Source organism: Prunus avium, chromosome 7 (genome assembly GCF_965620075.1).
Source record: "Prunus avium chromosome 7, drPruAviu1.hap1.1, whole genome shotgun sequence".
Taxonomy (NCBI): Eukaryota; Viridiplantae; Streptophyta; class Magnoliopsida; order Rosales; family Rosaceae; genus Prunus; species Prunus avium.
Window position 1 is genome coordinate 6,708,591 of NC_142290.1, and position 12,328 is coordinate 6,720,918.

The following is a 12,328-nucleotide window of genomic DNA, read 5'->3' on the forward strand; positions in this document are numbered from 1 at the left end:
ACCCCACGAATGGAGTCACCAATTTTGAGTGCTCCATCTACGTTTATTTTATAAAATCCCGCAAGTGGAGGCCTCCAAACCTGAGAGGGAGCTTGAGGGCTAGACGTACCATCATGGACTGTGTGAGAGAGGTAGTTAGCCTCAGAGAACTGTTTCGCAAATGTAGTCATACGGTGCAGCAACTTTTGGGCAGGTTATGATATCCCTTCAAAAATAAGACTGTTTCTCCTATTCCAAATACCCCAGCAGATATAATTTGCATTGCATGTTTATTTACTATTTTCTTTTTTTACTAGCTTATATCTTATGTATTAGATGCATTTTGAGAGGTATATGGCTCATTATGTTCTCCCTAACTAGGTGTATCATTTTTTGTTATCAATGAAGTTCGCTCATGCCGTCGAGTTTCTTTGTAAGGTAAATCCAAGCTAGTCCATTTTAAAATTATGGATCCGTTAGACTTGGCCACTAGGAACATAATCACCTAATCTAAATCTCTTGCATGCAAAACCTCCTGCTATTAATTAGTCTAGTTGGCAGCCTTACATTCATTGCATGCTAATTAATCAACGCGGAAGCGTATTTGCAATTATTTGATGCACACTAAGACTCTCAAGTGATATAAGAATGCAATTACTTGCAGTACACTAAGACTTATATGTGTCAGGTTGGTTCATTAATTTTGGAGGCCCCTATGCAAAGAGAGATGTTGAGGCCATATATATACAACTAAAAAAATTCATAATCCATAAATAGAACTAAACGCACCCTTAGGGACATCAATTCCATCATAATCCATAAATAGAACCAAGTAAATCCTTAACAAAGTCGATTACATTTACTTTCTTATACTCATATATATTCCACTCAATCATCTTTTACATACAAAAAATGTGAAGGTAGTCAAAAAAACTAACAAAAAAAACAGCGACCAACAACCAACACTTCATCCAACAACCAAAACAACCACACAACCAACAACCAGCAACCAGTAGTTCAAAAATCATCTAAAAACTATCATCCTTGCATTTTTAGTTGCAAAGTCATTAATCAAACGAGTACAATAAATTTCTTCCCAAAAAATCACTTTCAATAGATATCAAAGTTACACCATTTAATCTTTCTTGTGACATGGTTGATCGCAAGTAAGATTTTAATACCTTCAATTTGGACAAACTTCTTTTAGCTGAAGCAACTATAACAGGTAAAGTTCATAATACTCTCTATACAATTATTGCATTTGGAAAACAAATTGAATCTTTTTAAAGCGCTCAAAATGTCAGTGGATGTCTGAGCCTCTTTTGGTAAAATCTCTTGTATGACTTTTAACTCTTTAAACAAATCCTTCCCATTAAAATCAGAAGACCTGCCATGTTTCAAAAAAATTTCCAAATGATCACAACATGATTCCAAATTATCTTCATCCAATGAAAAAACAGATTGACCAAAAAACACATTTAAAAAATTAGGTTAAAAAAAATTCGGATATCATATTGGGTTAGAAAATTGAAAAAAAAAAGCCCATTTGATTGTTTCCCTTGTCTAAGGGCCTTTTTGTTTTTGTTTTTGTTTTGTTTTTTTTCAAAAAGTGAACTTTGGAGAAGTAAAGGCCTTCCTTGGTTTCTTTTATAAGTGGACGTAAAAAAATTTGGGCGCCATGTGCAGTCGCTCAGCCTGCACAAGCTATGGGCTGGGCCAGACGAGTGTCATTGTGCCTATGTGACTAAGCACTATTACCATGAGCTGTTGAAATCATAGAAAACAATTACCCACACTTGGAGTAAATCTACATGCAACCAATGAAAGCCTAGTAGTTGCCGCCTCTTACTATAAATAGGACCTTCATTGCTTCATTCTGTTTGGACGACACGCATGCGAAGAGAGAAAGAAAACGAAAGAGAAAAGAAAGTGAGAGAGAAAAGGAGATAGAGAGAGTGGGCTTATGCAATGGAAATCGGGGAATCGTCTTGTAAAAGTTTTGGTATCCACGCAGGGAGTTTCTCGGGGGCCTTTATGGAGATTGATTTAATTAAATTTCGTGAGCAGTGTTTGAGCAAAATTCCGCATAGGGAATATTCATGCGTAGATTTTTAACCCTCGAACTTCCTTCTCTTTCTTCCCCCTTGGTTTCTGTAAAACAAATCTAGGTCAACAGACCACACTCGGGAGAGAGGGGGTGGGGGTGTTGGCCCAAAGGCCCTCCGATGCCTAAGTTAGTTCGATTGGATCTTGAAAAAGATACGACAACAACTAAAGTGGTCGGAGTTTTTTTTCACCGGGAGAGCCGGGTGGCTGCAACCGTGAGAGAGAGAGAGAGTGAGAAGGAGAGGGAGACGACATGAGAGAGAAAGAAAGCGGAGTTTGTGTAGGGTTTCAGAATTACCTCAAATGCCTTATGTAGCCATATGTATTTATAGTGCTCCTCGTAGGCTAGGGTTTGAAGAATAATCCTTAAATGGTTATGAGTGGATGAATATTCATCGTGTGGAAATATGCATGATATTATTATTTGATGAATGTTATTGTAACATTATTTTTAGATATATGAGATATGTGAAAAGAAAAATTATATCATGTCATGGAAATTGGTTGGAGGTTTTGGGTTGAGAAAATAATGATGGAAAAGAGAGTAATATGATCTTTTGTATAGTTGAGTCTAACTCTTGGTAGGTACTAGATCTCAGGGATCCCATGATGCACATGGTTTTTATTAGGTGATGTGGGACTGGAGATAAGGAGTTAGACAAGATGACTAACAAAAGGGGAATTATGGGATGATTGGGATGGGTGTTAGTTGATATAACTGGGCATTCAGGATCAAGTGGTATAAGCATGATATGGGACGTGCATATCTGCTTGTCCAGTTATATGAATTAACGTGAATGGATGAAGAACATACATGCATTATTATTATTATTGGTATGATATCTAACTATGTGATTGCATGTCACTAAATTTAGTTATATCAATTTACCCCATAGAAATGTCGTTTATGTCCCCACTGAGTTGTGGTTTCGCTCACCCCTTAACAGATTTTGCAGGCACTAAACCTGAAATCTAAGACTTAAGATGAATTTGGCATGTTTATAGAGTGTGTTATGTACATAGTTTGTGGTTGAATAATGAGCTACTGTTTTAGTGAACTCTTGAGTGGTTCAAACTTGTAAAATATTGTAATGGTTGAAGATTTCGAATAATGTTGTTAACGTTGAAAATTCTATTTGAAATATTTGTTTATTTATTTTATTGTTCTTCACATTTTAGTTATAATTTTTATTAAATTCTATAATTAAGGTGTGAATCGCATCTTAATCCAAGATTACGTAAATTTGTGGGTTGGAGTGTGACACAAGAAAGGGTTGCAAAACCAAACATGTCTCATACTTGCAAAGTATCAAAAATTTGAAAAAACAATTAGGGTTTGGGCTTCTCTCCTAGAATCGAAATCGTAAAAGGCTCTGCAAACATTACCAAAAATCAGGAGAGAGAGAGAGAGAGAGAGAGAGAGAGAGAGAGAGAGAGAGAGATTAGGGGCTTACAAGAAGGTGATAGTCGCTGATGAAGCTCACTTGCGAAGACAAGGAAGACGACAACACATTGATACGAAGAAGACAAGCTCGTAGCGTTCAAATGAAGACGATGAACTCGTGTGTTTTCTATCGCGTGCGTCTTGTTTTGGGTTAGGCATAACTCTGATTTTAAGTGGGCTAAGTGTTAAGCTCATAATTTCATACATATACATGCCCAATTTACTTACTTCTTTTGCTTAGTTCCTATAATTCTAAGTTATTTCCCTCCCTTTGTGTGTTTTGTAGGCCAATAGAGCAAGAGAGCATAATTCATGCAATTCAAGCATGTTAAGGCCTAATTTGGATGAATGGAAGAAGAGCTTAAAAGACAAACTCATTTTGGCTACAGCCCCCTGCCAGTCCAGTTCCGTAGGTCATATTGCAAGCTTTGTTTCAGCAACCTACACAGCTCGGATGAGGCAGCATTCTTCATGAAAGTTGTTCCAATGGGTGTGTACTATAACATATCCAAAATTCAGCCCCATTGGATAAATATGGAGTCTGTTACCTAGCAAACACAGAGCCATGCTCAGGATGGATTTTATCAGCGCGCAAAATGAGTTAGCAATTTGTTTTGGCCTTAACTTCCTCCTCCGACCTTGGATTGGCCCAAATGACATATGGCTGGAAAGAAGACATTCCGAACTTCAATTTCGAGTGCTTAAAGTCCTAATTTGATTAAGAGAAGCCCAAGTTGTAAGCCCTTGAAGTTGCTGGTTATGCTGACCTCAGCATGTGCTGGTTGGATGCTTGGTCATGGTGAGCTAGGTATGAGCTATCATTTCTGGTTGGAAGCTTGGTCATGGTGACATGAAGATGAGCTAGGGCTGCAAGTGTTGTATGCATTAGTGAAGTGCATCAACCAATTCATCTTTTATAATGCAAGTGTTGTATGCATTAGCCATATTGAATTCAGATTTGTCACTCCCCTCTCCCTATAAATACCACATCCATTCCACATTCAAGACACAACAAATCCTGAGATTCACAACCCCCACAATTCACTCCAACCATCCTCAAACACTCTCAAAATCCCAAACACTCCAACAATCACCAAAACAACTCCAGCAAACCTCTCTTCCATTTCCCTACGAATTTCATCTTCCTTAGCCATCACCACTCACTCAAACTCATCCCAAATCACCTCCATATCCTTCATACATCTTTCTAGAAGTGGGGAAGCTCTTGGAGAAGCATTAGAAGTGGAGAAGCACTTGGAGAAGCCTTGGACACCACAAGAACTTCAGAAAAAGGGTTTTTCTACTCTTATTGTATTCATTATGTTTTCTCATTTCTGTTCAAGTCTCTTTTCCATTATGAGTAGCTAAATCCATAACTAGGGCTTCGATGTAACCTAACATGAATATTCTGGGTTTATAAGTTTGGAGTTTCAAGTTTGATTCATGATTCATGTTCTTATTCATTATGCTTATAAGTTAACATGCTTGTTTGAATGATTGATCACCATTAGAACTTGTTTGTTAACTATCTTGGTTTGAATTAAGAGTATACACCATGCTTTAATTCGAATTGAACTATGAATAGGAAGAGTATGTATGGACATTCGACAACAGGGATTAGATACATACTTGGTTGTTTAAAATGTTCTTCTATGCTTAATGGGTTCCTAATGCTTAATTTTAGGTTAGACAACAAATGATCAAATTAGGGAATTAGGAACACAAGGTTAGGACCAAACACCATGGCCTAATCATACTTTAGCTAGAATCAATCTTTGAATCTGAATTAGACTTGTTACTTGAATCTTTATAACCCAGAATTGAATTGTTATGGTGATTCGAATGCCCTAGTCTCAAAATCTGTTTTCCAACTCTTAAAACCACTCTTTGTTACATTTGTTTACTTGTTTTTGTTTGCAATTTCATTTTGCTTCTTTTGTTCAACAATCACAACCACTCTTGTTTTAAATTCTGTTTTAGACATAACCTCCTACTTTCTTGAATTTGGTAATCTAAGTACATAACTAGTTTTAACTTCTCAGTCTTCGTGGGTACGACCTCGTACTTGTCTTGCTATACTACTAATTGCCCCGTACAATTGCGAGTTAACATAATATTAACAACAAATTTTGGCGCCGTTGCCGGGGACTGAACGAAAGTTCTTCCCTGGTTATGTGCCCAAGGTTACCCTATTCTTTTTAGTGTTTCTAATTAATCTAATTTTCTGTTTCAGGTAGTTTATGTCTAAAAATCCATTACTTGAACAAGTGAGGACTTCGTTCCAACGTTCTAGATCTTTGAACGCAGGACCATCATTGCAACCCAGACGAGTGACCTCTGAAATTCAGAATCGTCTAGAAAGGGAGTTGTCAACTGCAAAAGAGCAAGCTCTTGCTACATTTACAAGTCTTGCTCTCCACACTGAACTTCCCGGTTCTTCACTTTCAAATTCGGAAGCAAGTTCAGACCAAGAAGAAGAAGAAATGATGGCTGCCATTGAGTTCATGGGAGAACTTGATATCCCAACAATTCCAGCATCTCCTTCAAGCATTTTGCTGCCCACTGTAGCTCGAAATTATGAGCTTAAATCTTCTCATCTTAATATGCTGCCTTCCTTTTATGGTTTACCTAATGAAGATCCATTGACTCATATAAAGGATATTTTTAATGTTGTGAGTTCTTTTCCCTTGACAGGTGTGACAGAAGATCAACTTCGAATGAGAGTGTTTCCATACACTTTAAAGGATAAGGCGAAGTATTGGTTGAATTCTTTGAAGCCTGGTTCACTCACTACATGGTCTGCCATTCAAAAGAAGTTCCTGGAAAAATACTTCTCCACGCAAAAGACCGACATGCTTAGGGACAAGATCTTGTTATTTGCACAGCAAGATGATGAATCGTTTTGTGAAGCATGGGAGAAATTCAATGGGTTGCTCAACCAATGTCCTCATCATGGGATTCCATTGAAGCTTCAAATGCGTATGTTTTATAAAGGACTAACCCCTTCTAGTCATAATATAGTCACCAATTTTGCAGGTGGTTCTTTTAAAACCAAAACTCCAGAAGAAACGTACGAACTCTTTGAGGAGATAGCAATGGAGACCCAACATACGGATACAAGAGGTAAACGTGTTATTAGTGGTTCTAATGATGCTTCTAGTGTGCAGATTTCAAAACTGGAACAAAAGCTAGATGCTCTTCTTGCATTAAACTCAAGAAGCCCTCCGAAGGAAGTGTGTAGCATTTGTGAATCTCATGACCATGCTACCACAGCTTGTCCACTTGGGGCTGGATATCCAGAATTTGTGCAAGAGCAAGCTAAGTTGGTAAATTCCTACAACCAAGGTCCAAGAAATGATCCATACTCTCAAAGTTATAATCCAGGTTGGAGGAATCATCCAAACTTTTCATGGAGAAATACCCAGAATCAAGCAAATCCCCCTTCATTCCAAAGGCCACAACAATCATCATCATCATTGGAAGATATAGTGAAGCAGATGGCAATCAACCAATCCAATTTTCAGCAAACTACACAAGCTGCCATCTCCAAATTGGAAGTCCAATTAGGCCAAATAGCTGCTGAAATAACTCAAAGAGTGCCTGGGAAATGGCCAAGCCAAACTGAGATCAATCCAAAGAACCCAGAAGCCAAGGCCATTCATGTGCTCAGATCAGGTAAGATCATTGATAATAAAGATGATTCTAATCTTTCAAATGATGTTGTGATTGTAGAAAATGAAGAGGAGGAGACCATGGCCACGGAAGGAGAACAACTCAAAACTTCTCAATCTGCTCCTAAGGCCAAATCAGATTCTCAGAAATCCGATCAATTCCAATTGCATAAAAGGGATGACAAATTTGTGCCACCACATCTTCAAGAAGATAGATACGTGCCACCCGCTCCATATGTTCCACAGATTCCATTTCCAGGCCGTCTTAAGAAAGCAAAGCAAGATAAGGCTTTTAAAGAGATTTATGATATTTTGAGTAAAGTTAATATCAATTTGCCTTTGCTTGATCTTATTGAACAGATTCCTGCATATGGAAAATTCATCAAGGACTTGAAAACTCACAAGCTCAATTTCGCTCCAAATGAAGGAGTAAAGCTCGACCAGAATGTAAGTGCTGTATTGCAAAGGAAGCTTCCACCAAAACTAGATGATCCTGGCAGCTTTGACATTCCCATTAACATTGGAGGCAAGAAGGTTGGAAGAGCCATGTTGGACTTGGGAGCAAGCATCAATGTTTTGCCATATTCAGTTTATCAAGAGCTTGGCTTAGAAGGGATGAAGAAGACTTCAATGCGACTTGAACTAGCTGATCATTCTATAAAATATCCAAAAGGTATTGTAGAAGATATTCTAGTTCAAGTTAATACACTAATTCTCCCTGCTGATTTTGTAGTGATGGACATGGAAGACAATCCAAATGGAGATCGTGTTGATCCCATTCTCCTAGGCAGGCCATTCATGGCCACTGCAGACACAATCATCAAAGTGAAAGATAGCACTCTCTCCATGACTGTTTTGGGTGAAACTGTTGAATTTAAAATGCTTAATGCTCTATCTCAACCTTCTATCTCTCTTGATTCTTGCTTTTCAATTGATGTTGTGGATCATGAGGTTTCTTCCAAAATTTTGCAGAGAAAGTCTAATGATGCTCTAGAAGCTGTCTTAACACAAGAAGAGGAAGATCTTTGTGAACCGGAGTTCCAAGAAGTGGTGGCTGCCTTAGAAGTGTTTCCGCCATACCCACCATCCTTTAGGCCACCAATCGAGCCTCTTGGACCATCATCCACGAAATTGGAGCCATCCATTGTCATCCCACCAAAGCTAGAACTTAAACCTCTTCCCAATAATCTTAAATATACATATTTGGGTGCTAACGAAACTCTTCCTGTTATAATTGCTGCAGGTCTCTCCTCACATGAAGAAGAGAGCTTAATTAAAGTTCTAAAAGAGCATAAAACAGCCATTGGGTGGACCATAGCAGACATCAAAGGAATTAGTCCAAGCATGTGCATGCACCGGATTTTAATGGAAGAAGACAGCAAACCATCTCGTGATGCCCAAAGGAGGCTAAATCCCAACATGAAAGAGGTGGTTAGAGCTGAAGTTTTAAAGCTACTCGATGTAGGAATCATCTACCCAATTTCAGATTCTAAGTGGGTAAGCCCTGTGCAAGTTGTTCCAAAGAAGTCCGGAATCACCGTTGTGAAGAATGAGAAGAATGAGCTAGTTCCTACACGAACTGTCACTGGTTGGAGAGTTTGCATTGATTACAGGAAGTTGAACACATCCACTAGAAAAGATCATTTCCCCTTACCTTTTATTGATCAAATGCTTGAACGTTTATCTGGCCATGCTTACTATTGTTTTCTTGATGGTTTTTCAGGTTATAATCAAATTCCCATTGCTCCGGAAGACCAAGAGAAAACCACATTCACATGCCCATTTGGTACGTTTGCTTATAGAAGGATGCCATTCGGTTTATGCAATGCCCCAGCAACTTTCCAAAGATGCATGATGTCAATCTTTTCAGATATGGTGGAACGATTCATTGAGGTATTTATGGATGATTTTTCAGTTTTTGGTTCCTCTTTTGATAATTGTCTTCACCACTTGTCTCTAGTGCTTAAAAGATGCCAGGAAACAAATCTGATTTTGAATTGGGAGAAGTGTCACTTCATGGTGAGACAAGGCATTGTACTAGGCCATGTGATTTCAAGCAAGGGAATCGAAGTGGATAAAGCCAAGATCGACCTCATCTCAAATCTTCCACCCCCTACCTCTGTTAAAGGAATTAGAAGCTTTCTAGGTCATGCTGGATTCTATAGAAGGTTCATCAAAAATTTCTCAAGCATTACAAGGCCATTGTGTAATCTCCTTGCTAAGGATGCTGTTTTTGAGTTTAATGAAGCTTGCATGGAAGCTTTTTCTACCTTGAAGAGGGAGCTAACTTCAGCCCCTATTATCATAGCTCCGGATTGGTCTTTACCATTTGAAATAATGTGTGATGCCTCTGACTTTGCTATTGGTGCAGTTTTAGGTCAAAAGAAGAACAAGCTGCCCCATGTGATTCATTATGCTAGCCGGACCTTGAATGATGCTCAAATCAACTACTCCACAACAGAGAAGGAGTTGCTTGCTGTAGTTTTTGCTTTAGAAAAATTTCGTTCTTACCTTGTTGGTTCTAAAGTAATTGTTTATTCTGACCATGCAGCCCTTAGATACTTGCTCACTAAGAAGGATGCCAAACCACGCTTGATTAGATGGATTCTCTTGCTGCAAGAATTCGATTTGGAGATTCGAGATAAGAAGGGATGTGAGAATGTGGTAGCTGATCATTTGAGCAGAATTGTGGTTGAAGAAAAAGGAGGAGCTGTGCTACCCTTGAATGAGACTTTCCCTGATGAACAACTATATGCTGCCCAAGTCAAAGAGCCATGGTATGCTGATTTTGTTAATTATCTTGCTTGTGGTGTTCTTAGAAATGATCTAACTTCTCAGGATAAGAAGAAGTTCTTTTCCATGGTGAAACATTATGTATGGGATGAACCTTTCTTATTCAAGCATTGCCCGGATCAACTCATCAGAAGATGTGTTCCAGAAGAAGAGCAAGAAAGCATACTTAGGCATAGCCACGAATTGGCCTGTGGAGGTCACTTTGGAGCTAAGAAAACAGCACTTAAAATTCTACAATCTGGTTTCTTTTGGCCCACTCTATTTAAAGATGCATTTAATTTTTGTGTTAAGTGTGATAGGTGCCAAAGGATGGGGAACATAAGTCGCAGGAATGAAATGCCATTGAATAACATACTTGTTGTGGAGCTCTTCGATGTGTGGGGTATTGATTTCATGGGACCATTCCCATCTTCCTTTGGTTATACTTACATACTTGTTGCTGTTGATTATGTGTCTAAATGGGTGGAAGCCATAGCCACCAAAACCAATGATTATAAGGTGGTGCTGAAGTTCTTGAAGGATAATATTTTCACAAGGTTTGGTACTCCAAGGGCTGTCATTAGTGATGGAGGCAGCCACTTCTGTAACAAGCCATTCGAAGCACTCATGAAGAAGTACAACATCACCCATCGAGTCTCTACACCATATCATCCGCAAACTTCTGGTCAAGTGGAAATAAGCAATAGAGAAATTAAGCACATCCTGGAGAAGGTGGTGAACAATACAAGGAAAGATTGGGCAGCCAAGCTCAATGATGCATTATGGGCTTATAGGACAGCATATAAGACTCCTATTGGAATGAGCCCTTATCGTCTTGTGTTTGGGAAAGCTTGTCACCTGCCAATGGAGCTTGAACACAATGCTTTTTGGGCCATCAAGAAGTTAAATTTTGATCTAGACAAGGCAGGCCATGCAAGAAAGTTTCAGCTGAATGAAATGGAAGAAATTAGACATGAGTCTTATGAGAATGCAAAGCTTTACAAAGAACGAACCAAGAGTTACCATGACAGAAACATTCAACGGAAAGAGTTCTCCAAAGGTATGTCAGTTCTTTTGTTTAACTCACGTTTGCGTCTCTTTCCAGGAAAATTGAAGTCTAGATGGCAAGGCCCATTCACCGTGGTCAATGTTTCTCCCTATGGAGCTGTGGAGATTCAAAACCCTAAAGATGGCTCGACTTTCAAAGTAAATGGACAACGTTTAAAGCCATTCTATGAGGGAGTTTCAGCTGGCATCCAAACTGGCCATGTGGTAGATCAACTTCCCTTCGTACCATCAACTTAGCTGATTGCACAATGTCTTGCCAAGACAGTAACTAAGGCGCTTCTTGGGAGGCAACCCATGTGTTCAAGAAGAAGGTGCTTGGTAGCAATCGACCTAATCGCATCAAGGGGGAGCATTTCAATCCTTTCTCTTTAGGGTTTAGGGTTTAGGTCACTTGAGCTCCCAAAGATCGCAATCTTAGCTTGAGCGTAACTACTCTCGCGATCCGCTTGCTTGCGTTTACCCGGTCGGTCTAGGTCCTCCAGTTGCTTTCTCATGTCGCGAGAGTACAACTCTACCATCTTTGATAGATTTTTATTCTCGTCTCGCAATACTTCTAGCTGGTGTCGATTCACCTCCACAATCCTTGACCTCTCCCTTTTCAAGCTTTTTATAGCACTCTGACAGTCTTCAACCAAACTTCGCTCCGCCTCCAACTGAGCTTTAAGCACCTCTACCTCATGGGACTTCGCAAGTAGGCGATGACCCAAACTTGCGACACATGCTGTACTCTGCACGCTCAGTGCCAGGGCATCACTCGTGACCCGGTTGTCATCCCTTGTCCCGAACACACGTATATCTTTGGGAGTCACTAAATTTCTGCAAACTCCAATGGCAACATCGTTGTCCAGGAGTATTGAGTCATTGACAGTCACAGGCCCCCGTGCGGAGGCAAAGTAGGGCATCCATACTGGTGCTACTGCTTGGCCTCGTGTCTGAGTCGGTGGAGCTAGGTTGAGATCTAACGAAAAGGGGTAGGAAGAAGCCATTTGATTTCTCACTTTTTTTTTTCTTTTTCTTGCTTCTTTTCTCTTTTGTGTTTCTGAGTTTGTGTGTTTTTTGTTTTTTGTTTTTTTCCCTTCTTTTTCCTTCTTATAGATGTAGTCTTTGACAAACAAACCCTAGCCGTTGCAGCGTCTAAGCGTTTTCTGAATATCCAGCGTTCCTCGAGTCCCACAACCTTCTCACTTTCCAACCGTTTCCAACACATTTGTCACGACTTGCTTTGTCTGAACGGACGCGTTCAGCAAAGTTGTCGCGCCTTTCCATGAGCCCGTAATTTTCGCTTGTG

At 39.5% G+C, this 12,328-nt stretch overlaps 1 non-coding gene across 1 annotated transcript; it reads right to left on the reverse strand.

Annotated features, from left to right (window-relative positions):
- Nucleotides 1-6,381: 6,381 nt before the first annotated feature.
- Nucleotides 6,382-6,488, reverse strand: LOC148292914 (small nucleolar RNA R71). Its single transcript, XR_015826013.1, has one exon. It is a non-coding gene; the product is annotated as a small nucleolar RNA R71 (small nucleolar RNA).
- Between the last annotated feature and the right edge of the window lie 5,840 nt (nucleotides 6,489-12,328).